This window comes from Columba livia, chromosome 16, assembly GCF_036013475.1.
Source record: "Columba livia isolate bColLiv1 breed racing homer chromosome 16, bColLiv1.pat.W.v2, whole genome shotgun sequence".
NCBI classification, from domain to species: Eukaryota; Metazoa; Chordata; class Aves; order Columbiformes; family Columbidae; genus Columba; species Columba livia.
The window spans coordinates 14,986,639-15,000,386 of record NC_088617.1 but is presented as its reverse complement, the minus strand read 5'-3'; the positions used below and the strand labels follow the sequence as shown (position 1 = coordinate 15,000,386).

At 50.5% G+C, this 13,748-nt stretch overlaps 1 protein-coding gene across 5 annotated transcripts in view; it reads left to right on the top strand.

The window, feature by feature from the left end:
* Positions 1–13,748, top strand: part of DLGAP4 (DLG associated protein 4) — a 174,943-nt gene that overhangs the window by 90,871 nt on the left and 70,324 nt on the right. The window contains exon 2 of one of the 5 annotated variants that reach the window (XM_065032722.1): positions 7,303–7,396. The exons of the other annotated variants lie outside the window; for them this stretch is intronic. The gene's annotated coding sequence lies outside the window, so the exon portion shown is untranslated. The remainder of the gene's footprint in view (positions 1–7,302; positions 7,397–13,748) is intronic. 5 annotated transcript variants of the gene reach the window in all.

The window sequence follows — 13,748 nt, the reverse complement described above, 5'->3', positions numbered from 1 at the left end:
ACACAGGCCCTGCTTCTCTTGTAATGTCTTTCTCTGATGGTGGCAGAGTCTTATTTTAGCCATCATTTTTTTACAGATGTCCAGCTGTTTAGCCACCATGTCCCTCAAGTCCACCTTGGGGTCATACTAGGATACAGTTCTCAGCACAAGTCTCTCCAGATAAGTCCCTTGTAACAAGACAAGCTCTTTTCCATGCACATCACAAAGACGTTTGCAGAGCAGGCTGCCAGGCTTACTGGGATGATCTGGTGGGTTGTGGAAGGTCCCATACATTTTCCATCTTCTGCTTCCTCTGCTAGGACACAGATCTGTAAGCTTTACAGTTAGATATGACTCAAAAAGTTGACCTTGCCTGCCATGACATTCAATGTCCCTCTTTGCTCCCTCATTCCTCCCTAAAGGTGTTGATTTTAACATTTGCTGATTTTAACACTCCAATTATGTGATGCTCCTAGCCAGATTTTGGGAGCACAACTAGGTCGAAATTCGTGTCCATACGTGAGCAGAGTGCATTATCCAGGCTCCCTACCAATGGTGTGAAGGCAATTAAAGAATTTCTCTTCAAGTCGTTGTTGTCTGGACCAATTTTATTCTCAACATCATTATGTCACACACTAATGAGAGCTCTTCAGTCCCTCCTACTTGCCATTCTTCTTCATTGTTTCATATCCTACTGGGTCTGTCCTGCACCCTCCTTGCTCCTCGTGCCCTCAGAAGTTGTCCAGCATCTCCTGGACCACTGCACAGCATGGGACCCGGCCAGCTCACACCCCACACTGCCAGCTGGGTGCCGCGCAGGGTTCTTCTCCTCTCAGCGTCCGGCAGGCGTCCCAGCAGAGCCTCCTGCATGCCCTGCCCCACCACTGCCCTCCCCACGCCCAGGAGCTCTTTGCCAGTGGGGTGCGTCGTTAGTGCAGATTAGTGAATCCCTTCGCAGCAATTATAGACTACCCAGCCTCGTGGACACCCAGCACATCTGGGCCTGGGGGAGGGACAGACGGATCCCTTAGGAAGAACATCTCTCTTCCCTGCTGGGTGTCACTGTGGCCGTGATTATCTCACTGCACAGGCCAGAGAGGCTCAGTTCTGCTCCACCAAGCTCCATCTCCCTTTCCTCCACCAGAAACCTGAGAGATGTTTTCTGCTGTTCCCGTGCTAAGAATTGGTAACCTCCACCCACAGGGAATTATGTCCCCTCCTCTCTCTCTGGTGCTGCTGGCCTGCCCAAGCTTCAGTCTCAAGATGGGCAGAGTAGATCCTAGTTGTCTGTGTCTTTATTTAGTAAATTAAATAAGCAAATATAGGATCTTACAAGAAGTGACGGTGGTGTTTCTTTCAAATGAAACAGATTTCAGTGACTCAAACTCATTCCCTCTGAAGAGTTTCTCCTTCATGTACTTGCAAGCTCCAAGGTTTATGTCCAAGAGGTCTTGCCAGGTTCACTTGTTTACAAAATTAGAAGAGCACTACTGTCAGGTCCTCACTGTGTCTCTGAGGTTCCTCTTGATTGACAATGATGTGGGTTTTGGTTCAGTCTTTCACACCCTCTAAGAGCCAGTGGTCATGATGGGTGCCTCAGCCTCAACTTCCATAAATCTTAGGCAAGATCAGTGTGCGCTGTCTTTCTGTTCAGAATACCTTCCTGTTGGGAGAGCAGGAGAGAAACAGCATGTGGAATGTGCTGTAACCTTGCTTCCCTCCTCCCATGACTCAAACACAACTCTTCTACCGACAAGTCACCTGTGTGGGGACTTCTGCAGAGCACCAGGTTTCTGGGCTTGGAGAGGGGAACATGTTCCTCATGGTTCGGCAGGATTTTGCCATTCTTCCCACCTTTGCTCGATTGTTTCCTCTGGTGATTTCACAGACATATTTTTCCATTCATACCTCCTTCAGAAGAATCTTGATACTGGCTACAAATCTATTCACTTATGAACAACCATATCTCACCTGTGCTCTCCACTTTCTTCACAGCGTCCTTTTTTTCTTTCTTGAATGTGAGGCAGTGATAACACTTAAATCAGGCCCCAAGCATCCTTCATACAAAATGTAATTCTTTCTGGGAAACCCAAAGGAGCTCAATGTATTTCTTTTATCCAGAGAAATGGTTATGGGATTAGAGCTACAAGAACACACATATATTTATTTTCAATATTGCTGCTGTTGGATTTGCAAAGAATGATGCTATGGCCAATTTCATAAAGGAGAGCAGGCCAGAGGTTTGTAATAACTATGCTGAACTTGCTGTCTCTAAGTCTAAGTATTAAAAGGAACTGAAGTTAGGGATGATAGCAAGAGAAGAGGAATGTTGCATTTTCAATAGCCCTTGCCACCACTGGGAGTCTGCACGCCTGGCTGTGCTCTTCACCCATTTCTTACTGCCCCTGTGCAGGACCTGCTCATCCCCTCCGTCCCCGCGAGTGTCTCTGCTGTGTTCACAGCATCTTCACTTGGCCTCACATGTCCCGTATCAGAGTTTTGGATCCTACATGGGGCCAGCTGCAAAACAGAGAAGCACAGGCAGGTCACTTTGCTGACACAAGGACTCCGTTTCTTCTCAGGTTTAACAAGAAGCACACATGGGCAAGTTGCCGAGGCTCTACCAAGTCTGGAGGAGAGCCAAAGTCCCTGCAACAGGAGGTGAGGGACCGGCCAGGGAGGGACCTCTCTTTCTCACACAGACCCAGCCCAAAACGCTGCTTTTTGAGCCTGTGACATTTCATGGTATTTTCTCAAAAATTAAATCCAGTACCATCAAAATGTTCCCAGGAACGCCTACAATGACTGCTCTGCTTGCCTTGCTCTGCTCAGGTTGTGGCCACGCCAGCCTGGCCACAGTAGTCTCTGGCTGGAATGGAAAGACCATCCCACCCTTCGTGTTGTACTGCCATGCAAGCAGGCTGTGCTTTCAACAGCTCGGTCATGACTGAAACCCTCATCAGCTTCGTCTGGAGACCCCAGCAGGCAATAGGATCCTTTATTCAGTTGTACCTTTCTGTCACTTCTGTACAGTCATCTCTGAGGTGGCAATGCCAGGGATCACGAATTTTAGATTAGGCTCTCCAAGGTCCTCTTCAGCCACACATCAAGGCCAACAGAACTACATGAGCTACAGAGGGGCAGGTTGTGGCCCTGCTCTGCTAGACCAAGACTCAGGAACAATAACCATGAGCTGGTTCTCCAGCGAGGTTTGGCTGCAGAGCGTCCGAGGCCCTAGGTAACCCCAAGTGTCTTGAATCATGCAGGGAGGGGAGATCAGCTGATCAGCAGGACAGGCCCAAGCAAACAGCAGCGTGGGGGCGTGCACACTGCCTTGGAAGGACCCTCGGCAGCTTCCTCGAGCATCCTGGGCTTTCATTGCCTGGAAGCTCGGGGACCCCAACGTGCCTCCTGCTCCCCACCATTCCCCTCAGTCTGCAAACCACTTGCCTGAGGCTGCACCACCTCTGGCAGCAGTGTGTGTCCTTCCACACGTCATCTTCAATCCCAGCCCCTCCATGCAGCAGCCATGACGTGAGCGAGCTGCTCCTGAGAATAGGAAAAAGAGGGGGATGATGGATGCGGATCGCTGGTAGTTAACGTAACGTAATTGTGCTGGTGGCGTAATTGTTCATTTGCATTTCCTTGGGGCATTGCTGCTGATATTAATTAAAGGTAATTATAGCCCTGCTTTCTCAGCGCAACAGCAGCATGCAAAGACAAAAGCAGTATTACAGACAAAAATGTTTCTTCCTCCAGAGCTTCAATGCCATCTTTTATTTTGAGAACTCTGCTGGGTGAGCGGAGGCCTGGAGCCCAGGCACTGCTCCTCCCACCCCTCAGAGTCACACTGTGCCCAGGGGCAGGATGGGCACCGTTCCTAGATGTACTCTGGGATTCCATGAGAGTGCTGGTGACAGACACAAGCATCATGGGCAGTGGTAGTACACTTGCAGCACAAGTAGCTACTGGCGGTGACACAGGACGCTGTGCACTGTGGTGAATACTTGTGCAGCCAGGAGAGGTGCTGAGAGCATTGCTAGCAGATGCTGGTTACTTCTGTGTTGAACATTAATGAGGTACTGTCACCTTTCATAACAGTACTGGTGACATTAGAGCAGGAGAGCAATAACTTTGCTGGTGGACACAGGGTAGTTGGATACTGTTGCTATGGATGGCTATAGGTAGCACAAGCTGGATATTGGCTGTTGCAGGCTCTACATGTCTGGATTTTTGGCTCAAACCTAATTCAACTCAGTAGTAGCTGGAATTCACTTTTCATGTGGAGGGAGCCGTGAAAGGGTTGGATTGTGTCAACACAATTACTGCTGCATGGCCATTTGCAGCACCCAGACTCATCATACGTAGTCTTATCACATTCACACAGTGCTATGTTCAGTGCTGGGAGCACTGGCCAATCGGTAGCAACTTGCAACCTCATTGACATCTCTGAGCTCAGAAATGTCTGAGTTTGGGATGTGGAATTGTCCCTTGTCTTCAAGAGCTGATTCCTCCAAAACAGAGGCCTCCTTGGTGAGGTAGAAGCATGTTTGCTGTAGCTCCCGGGTGGAGTGTCTGTCTCTGGTTTTCACAGCTGAGTACCCATCAGCAGCAAGAAACTCAAAAACAAGTGTATTGGTGTAGAGGACAGGTGGGCTCTGGGGACATATGTGACGCTCTGTCTAAAAACCCGCTGTCTCCTGCTTGGCTTTCCCAGGGTGTGTGCCTTTCCTTTAACCATTTCCTCTGCATTATTGAGTTTAAGTGGTACAGAGTTAGTGGGAAAGTGAAGAGAGTTTGTACTGGACTTAGGAGGACTATTTTCTGATATTTCCAGGTGTTCTATTCCTCTGTCTGTTGGGATATCCACCATGAGAGTCTCTGAATGCATCTCGAACACCAAGTCCTCTTGCTCTCTACGTGCACCGTTTCTGTCCATCTATCTAGTCTTTGCTTCCTTGGGACAGATTATAAGAAGGGCTGTTGAGCGTGTTTGTGAGTCTCTGCAGAGGGACGTGAACCGGCTGGATCAATGGGCTGGGGCCAACTGCGTGAAGTTCAACAAGGACAAGTGCTGGGTCCTGCACTTGGGTCACAACAACACCATGAACGTTCCAGGTTGGGGAAGAGCAGCTGGAAAAGGACCTGGGGGTGTTGGTGGCAGTGCCTGAACATGAGCAAGCGTGTGTCCAGGTGGCCAAAAAGGCCACCAGCACCGTGTGCATCAAGAACAGTGTGGCCAGCAGGTCCATGGCAGTAACCATCCCTGTGCTGGGCACTGGGGAGGCCAAACTTCGAATCCTGGGGTCAGTTTTGGGCCCATCACCATAAGAAGGACATTGAGGGACTAAAGAGAGCACAGAGAAGGGAACGGAGCTGGTGAGGGGCTGGAGCACAAGTGTGATGGGAGCGGCTGAGGGACCTGGGGGGTTCAGCTGGAGAACAGGAGCTGAGGGGAGACCTTCTGATCTCTGAACTGCCTGAAAGGAGCTTGGAGCCAGGGGGGTCGGGCTCTGCTCCCCAGGAACAAGCGCCAGGAGCAGAGGAAACGGCCTCAAGTTGTGCCAGGGGAGGCTGAGGTTGGATCTGGGGAACAATTTCTTCCCCAAAGGGCTGTGGGGCATTGGAACAGGCTGCCCAGGGCAGTGCTGGAGTCACCATCCCTGGAGGGGTTTAAAAGATGCATAGATTAGGTTCTTAGGGACAAGGTTTACTGGTAGAGTTAGGTTATGGTTGGACTTGATCTTAAGGATCTCTTACAACCAAAATTATTCTATGATTCTGTGAAACATGGTGCCTCTGGCACAACCCAGGCATGCATTGCACCGGGCATGTCTGTACGGATCCCCTCCAGACAGGAGTTAACTGGGGAGAAACCCCTTCTGCTGGGCGAGAGAGCGGGGTCTCGTGGGAACCGCAGAGCCCACCTCCCTGCGGACAGAGTTGCTGTCTGGTCACTGGCACCAGGGCACTGGTTTGGTCTTCCTCTGCTTCACAAGAGAGGGAGGGAGTCAAACCCACCACTCAGTCCAGCTTTTCTTGAAAAACTGGCGAGATTTCTATCCTTGTCACAGCCTTCCATACATCCTCCCAGTCAAGAAACCGGGGTTTGTTTATTTTAAAGGCCCCCAGGCAGGCCTTCTCAAGACCCTCATGGCCTCATTTGTTCAATTAGGAATGAAAAAGATACCATCATAGGAAGGGCAACTCCTCACCTCGAGTTACCACGCCATTACCGTCTCTTGCTTCTGAGCACTGAAAGGCTGAGTTCTCTGGATTGTCCCAGACCATGCCTGCACCTTCTCAGTGCAGAAGAGAAAGCATGCACACATACACACAGCCTGCCTTGGAAATCGATTGATGTAAACCCCTAATAACACGTAATCTCACTGATAAAATTATTCAGACTGTGTTCTCTGTTGTGATGTGTAGGATTTTGCGGACATTAAGAAACATGAGTTTTTCCCCATATTTATTTATTTTACTTCTCATACAGGGAGCATTTTCTTCAGTTGTTTGCAGTGTAGCTGATGGTGAATGATAATGAAGAAAGAAGCACAACATTTTAGCTGCAATACAGTAGCACCTATTGACCAAATGGAAGAGATTTACACTATGGACTGCTCAAGCAGAAGTTTTATGAGCAGCATTGGCAGGTGACAGACATAGATTTTGGCAGGTGTATAGCTAGGACACACCAAAGGTAATTGGCTGCCATCTGCCACCCTGGTCAGGGGTTTTACAGCGTGAATTGTCCTTCCTGCCTTACCAGACTCTGTTCTCCCAGGACTCAGAACAAAGTGAACAGAAGATGAGGCACAGAGGGTTACAGAACCATCCTACTCAGGACAATAAGCCCCTGGCATTGCCAAGGGATGAAGACATAACCATGGGCAGCAAGGGGATTCCTTGAGGGATTTTTTCATGACAAAGAAGCAAGGGAAGGAAAGTCGAGGAGTGCATTCCCACAAAGGGGCTTGTCCCAGCCCTGTGCCCCTGAGCAAGGAGCCCAGGCGTTTTGCACGTTCCCTCCCCACCTAGCTGATTTCCATTCCATCCTTTCAGTCCACAGGCAACACAGAGGGACATGGGACCCACTTCCACACCTTTGCCCCCTCCCATGGGTATTGCATCTGCCTCTTTCCATAGGATGCTTTCTCATGTTTGCCTTGTGCCTTTGACAGGACTTAATGAAGACAGCCCTGGTGTCAGAGTTTCTGTGTCTTTACAGCATCAGGGTTATGGGCCGGGACATTTGGAAGGAAGGCACCACTCTGCTCCTTGTTACCTGAGGACATTTTCCCTTTTCTCTCTGCCTGGCAGGTCTTCATGAGGGACAGCTCTGGAGCCCAGAGGGACGCGAGGTGCACAGGATGCTGAATCTAGCCTAGTCCCCAAGCCCATCAAGCTGTGAAAGGTACAGTATGGCCCAGGGCTGACTTTGGGACTGTTCAGAGACAGCCCAAGAGAGGGACAGGGAGGGACAGACACTGCTGTGTGCTTGTGGTAGGAGGGTCAGCAGAGAAGGAGGGAGAGGGAGGCTGGGGAAGGGGAGCTGGAGAGGGTGTTTCAATGACAACACTCCCTCCATCTAGTAGTGAATCCTGCAACACGCCCATCACTAAAATAAAGTTATGAAATCTAATACCGATTGCTATAGTAACGTCATGCCTCCGCGCTGACCTAGTTTGAGACAAAGGAAGTGTTCCTGCAGCTCTGAGCACACAGGAGGCTGCAGACGAGTTTCAGGCTGTTCTCTGGAAAAAATGGCAGAGGGAGCTCCTGGTTTTTCCCCACCTGATTCCCCTTGCCCTCAGGCAACATGAGCTGCTTTGTCTCAGGCACTGAACAAATCTCCTGCTCAAGAGCATCTCCATCCTGCATCCCAAACACATGCAGGGCCCCACCTCGCTTCATCTGGACATTTAGGCAACAGAAACTTCAGCCCTGGGGCAAAGCAACGTACTTGCAAAGCTTCAGATACCTGCCGGCACAGCAGCAACAGCCATCACCATTCGGAGCACCCTGTTACTACTGTGCCACAAACATCCAGGGCAAGAAGCCTGTCCCTACCCTGCGGCTGTCCTCACCTTCTCCTCATCTGCTTGACCCTTGGTACCCAGTTCTGGGGCTGCTGCTCTCTCTGGCAGCACAGTGAGACAGGAGGATCTGGCTGGCAGTCTGGGGCAGGCCGAGCAGAGTGGCCTGTCTTCTTCTGAGTCACAAGTTTTCAGTGCAAGTGTGGACAACATCCTTGGGAGTCACGGCATAAGTAAGGTCAAGAGCAGCTGTGTTAAGTGCTTTTCATCCTCTCCTTGCTCCACAGAGAGCTTTGCAAATACACAACCCTCCAGGCTTCTTGGGCAGCACTTACCAGAACAATTCAGTTTTGGTCCCAAAAGGTCTCATTAGCTGCTCTTTCAGACAAGCTGAAACATGCACCATGTTGTCACCAGCATGTGCCCTGTAGGAGGGTGGAGACTGCAGGTGGGTTTCTAAAGACAGTGACCCTTGCTCACTGCCCTGGTTCTTCCATTCCATCTCATCAGCTCTCCTGTTTTCTTCCTGAAAACTCTCTCTTGCTTGTCTTGCCTTCATTTGTCTCATTTGACCTACTTAATGCTTTGCATTTCCTTCTTCAGAGCAGATTCCATCTTCTGGAGAACTTTGAGAAATTTCTATTTAGGGACAGACAAATAGGTTGCAAAGTTTCTGAGGTTTTGTTCCCTTGACAGTTGATTATATTACCAGTGACATTTGCATGAAAATAAGTTCTCTGTCTCTCTCAAAGGTCCATCTGCTCCTCCAGCTTAGTCAATGTCTAAAGTAAATCTTTGGTTTTGTTTTGGTAGCAGCACAACCAAATGCTGTGAAAATCAGTGTCTGTGATATGAAAAACAAACAAACAATACCTAGAGTAAGAAAAATCATTCTTGGTCTGTTTTGGGATGGCTCCAGTCAGATCCTGTCCCTCCCCATCACCTCAGAGGGTGTCGGCCGGCAGTCCCAGCAGAGATATCCCTTTGCCTGAAGAACAAGCGGGAGAGCACGGGGTCTTCCAGCTCCAGGGCTGCAGGGCAACATTGAACTCCCATGGGGCCTCGGGAGCTGTGCGCAGATTCCTCATAAAAAAGGCACAAACCAAATTCAGATGTGCAATGAGATGTGAGAAAATCATCCCACCGGAAGCATAGGAGTCAGTAATATCGAGAAATCAGTGCTGCAGATTTTCTTGAGCTCATACGCCCACGTGGCCTACACTGAGATTTGCTTCATCTAGAGTTAGCTGCATGGAAGCTGGATTTGTAGGTGGGCTGGGAGAGCCTATGGGGTTACCTTCAGGCAGAGTGGCCCTTGTAAAGCAATTCACCCATCTCCTAAGGACATATCTCACTTGGACGAGACACAAGACTCTCTGGAAGCCCCTGTCTCCCCTCCCTTGCTGGACAGTGAGTGAGAGGCAAAGGGCGGTGTGCCTCGGTTCTCCCGGTGGTGCTATCACACTTCTCAGTGATATTAACCCTGGATTAATCTCCCTCAGCATCCCTGGATGGGCAGCGTTGGCTGCTCAGACCTCGGTACCCACACTGTCCCTGGGATGAAGCTGCCCGGCAGCACTGGGAAACTTCCCAGAGAGAAGTGAGAGGCAGAAGGAGGCTGAAGGAAGGTCTGTTGTATAATGAATTGTTCTAAGTAGAAGCCGGCTATTTTTATCCCCTGTGATTAGATGCTGAACTCTTTGAATCATCATTAATGCAACGCCCTGGAAGCCAGCGGCCCCCCTCTCTGAATGCCACATGAAGTGTTCCTGCTAATTCAGGGAACATTTGAATTCATGCGTGTAGGCAGATCGACGTCACCTACACCACAGCATACAATTTTTTAAGCTTCTTGTGGAAGGGTGAGGGGAGTCATTTTTTCTTCTGCACATTGCGAATAATTTCTTCCTTATCTAGCTAGTTATTAGCACGCTGCTAGGTTTCTATATATAAAAGCCACCCATGTGTTTGCAGCCAGCTTGGATGGCTGGGCTGAGCTTTACGTGGGAGATTATGGTATGCAGGGCCCTGGAAGAGCTGATCAGCAGAGGGCAGGACCAGCTGACTCCAAAGGGTGCCTGCAGCCCCACCACAACAGGCGGTTTTTTCCTCCTAGGGGATCTGTGTCCTGAGCAGTCCCATTTTACAGGCTGCTGCTTCTCCTGATGCTTCTCCCTTCTTCTCCTGAGCCGCACCTGAATGACCCTTCATGGCCAGCCCTGCCTCAGTAGTACGTGTCCCTCCCTAACCAGTTCTGTTCAGGTGAACCCTCCTTCGAAAGTTGTGATCTCAAGAGATGCATTCCAACCTAAACAAGTCTGTGATTGTTATACAAATGCCAGACAAGAAGCCTGGTGAGAGGGTCTCTGGCTTCTTGCTGGCACCACCTGGACCGAGGTCTGGCTGTTGGTGCCCAATGTTTTGCACAGGTGCAGTGATTTTGTGGTGCATTATGTGTGTTAGATGAGATGTGACAGAGGTTGAGAGACCCAGGCTCTCCCAGGAGGTGGTAGGTTCTTCCATTTAGCAAGGATGAAGGCCCCCAGGCTGGCATGCAGCATGGGGGCAACAGCTTTGATGTTTCCACAGGGAACAAACTAAGAAGCTGTTGGAAAGCTCTGCTGGTGGGAACAGCAGGAAATCTATGGCTAAGCTGTGAGGGGGAGGCAGAGAGGAGAGGGAAGCAAGGGAAAGGAGGAATGATACTTTGATTTGAGCTTTGATTTGGGGAAGAAATAAGAGTTCTTCAAGTGCCCATTTCTGGATGAAGGTGCCACTCAGTCAGGGCAGCCACAGCTGTGTTTGCAGAGGAGGGCAGCCAGGGAGGGAACATGGACTTCTCGCATGGAAGACGTGTGCCAACGGCAAAAAAGAGGGAGGCAGCACAGAGCCTGCACCCATGACTGGCCGTGGGAGGTGAAAACAGCCCTGGTTTCTCCAGGAGCCCCCGCAGGCAGACTGTGGCCCCTCAGGCCGTGAGAGCTGCAGAGGCTGGTCTGACCTTCCTCTTGACCACCTCCAGTGCCTGGCATGGCAGCGTGATCCCCCATACCTGGGTCTCCACCTTGCACACCACTGCTGATAGCATACAAGCACACATGCACAACCCACAGGAGAGGTGATAGGCGAAAAGGACAGACAAACTTGCAAGTTGGAAAAAAGTTTAAAAAGTTTTACTAATGCTACTAATAAAATAGAGAAAATAACACAAAATATACAAACCCAATCTTGAATTTCCTGGCAGCTGAGTGCCGCTGCTCCAGCAGCTGCAGGGCAGGCACCCAGAAGTCCTGGGCTGGACTCTGCAGTAAACCAGAACTGGATTCAGGGATGCAGGGTCTGTCACTGGCCTTAGCTTGCAGGGACGACTTGCGGGGTCCTCCCCAGATGCCAGCCATAGTCGAAGAGGAACAAGACCCTTGTGATTGCCCACTTTTATACAAAGTATCATGTGTATGGGACGGAATACTAAGTTGGTCAGCTTTAGTCACCTGTTCAGTTTGCTCCTCCTTGTCCCTCTCACGTACGGGACGTGCATCCTTATCAGCGACCTTGCATTCCATTGCTATGTCTACCAAAACATGTATCCAACTTCATAAAAGTGCAGTTACTTAGAAGAACTTAGCTGAAAGAAAAATTCACTAAAAGAGAAACTCGTCTTGTATTTAACAAAACCAGGACAACTGGTCAGGCACGGGAGAGCAATGACAGGACAGACAGACAGGAAATCATTGCTTTGCTAGCATATACACTGCATTGCAGCTGTCTCCTCCATCAAGTTCCCTTCAGTTATCTCCTGCTCTGCCCAGAGTCCAGGCCAGCCTCATCGCTTTGCTGTTATGAAGAGACAGAAAAGCAAATATTTGCAGTCATTGAAGCATCTCTTATAAAAACCAAGGGTTTTCAGCTCACAATGATGATGTGATTCAGTTATTGTTAAGTGGAGTGAACCACCTCCCACCAGCTTCATCAGTCCCCGGACCAGCCCCATCTCCCACTCACAGCAAACGAGCGCAGCAGCTGTGGGTCCTACAGCAGGGAAATATTGGCAGCGCCCAGCCAGGGAAGGAGAGGACTCCCTGCTGAGCAGGAAACTTCTCCAGGCAAAGCTATCACCTCCTGCATGATTTGAGATTTCATACACTGCTTGGTGTCTGGAGCTGCAGATGTGTTTTGCAGGAGCTGCTGCTGTGCGTGAATTCAATGCAGCCAGTCTGAGCCTGCGAAGAGGCAGCTCCAGTGCTGCCGTTGCTGACTGTGCCCCAGAGGAACCTGACACCCCCTGGGGTTCAGGGTGGTTTGGGACACACAAAACTGCCACAAATCAGGTCAGGTTATCTGCTGCACCTCAGAGACCTCCAAGTGACAGCAAGAGGAAGGGAAGAGGAAGGGCAATCCTGAAAAAACACAAGCTGAGGGGGAGGAAGGTAATGGGGCCATGCAGCAAAAGCAGCCCCTTTCCCTGGACGCATCCTCTCAATGCCCTGGCAGCCCCTGCTGTGACCATCTGCTAACCAGGGTCTTCTCCTGCCAAACACTCTGGGTGCCCTCTCTGTGGTCGGGGACTGTCTCCCTCCTTGCTGTGGTGCTTGACCTGGGGTGGGGGGACACAGCAGGGGCACCAGGCAGCAGTCCTGGAAGACAGCCCTTGTCCAGTTTGAGAGCTGCAGGGTCACAGAGTTGGGAGATTTAATTTCAAGCTTTTTCATCCTTCCAAATTAAAAAGATGGTGGGGAAGAGGCTTGCTTGGCTTTTCCTTTCCTAAACCCACTTCTCAAGGAAGTGCCAAGGATTGTAGAGGGTAATTGAAATGCAATGAAAACAGTTTAATCTGTCTTAAAGAGAAAGCAGCTCACAGAGGGTGCAGCAGGCAAAGCAGGGTGAGCACCAGGGGCTGGGGAGGAAGGTCAAGAGGTGCCGAAGAGCACAACAGGAAAAGGGTGGCACCTGCACGGACCGTGAGCAGCTGGACACCAGTCAAGGCTAATGTTGCATTGGGTGTTTTGGCAGGAAGAGTAGGTTTAGTATCAAAGTTCCGTCAGCCCAGGCCAGGATAACAGCCAAGTCCTCATCTCCAAAATGCCTGGGCACTGTCCATGTGGTGAAGAGGTGTGAGGGCCACATTGCCTCTCCCACACCACCAAAGCCCAGGCCACATGGCTGGGTTTGGGTTGTAGGTGAAGGCAGCCAGACCAGCTGCAGGGCCCAGGTCAGCAGCAGCTCGAGAGAACCCACCGCATGGGGTGGGACATCTTCTCCAGGTGGGTTTCAGGAGAAGTGGGATGGGACAGAGCAATCGTTGTGTGGGGCCACAGGATCCCCTGGGGACAAGAGCCACGCAGGCTCACGTGGGTGCTGGGGCAGCCGGCTACATCCACACGTGCTCTCGGCTGGGTTCACCGCGGGGCTGGCAGGGCCCCGGGAGCAGGATTTGCAGAGGAGCAGGAGTGTCCATGTCGAAGTGGGAAGGGGATCCCAGGCTGTGCTCACCTGCTGCCTGCAAACCACTGCTGCAAAAAGACAGGCTTTGCTTTGCCAACCAGCTGGGAGCAACAGTTAGACGGAGACTTTTTAAAACCCATCAAGCCGTGGAATACCGTGCACTTCTTTTTTTTGTGCTCCCAAACATCATGAGCTGTTTTTCATTATTAATATCTTCTTCCCTCCGTGAGGATGGAAAACGAGTCTGTGAATCTCTTTTTTCTGCCAGTGATTGCTGACCCTGCTCCC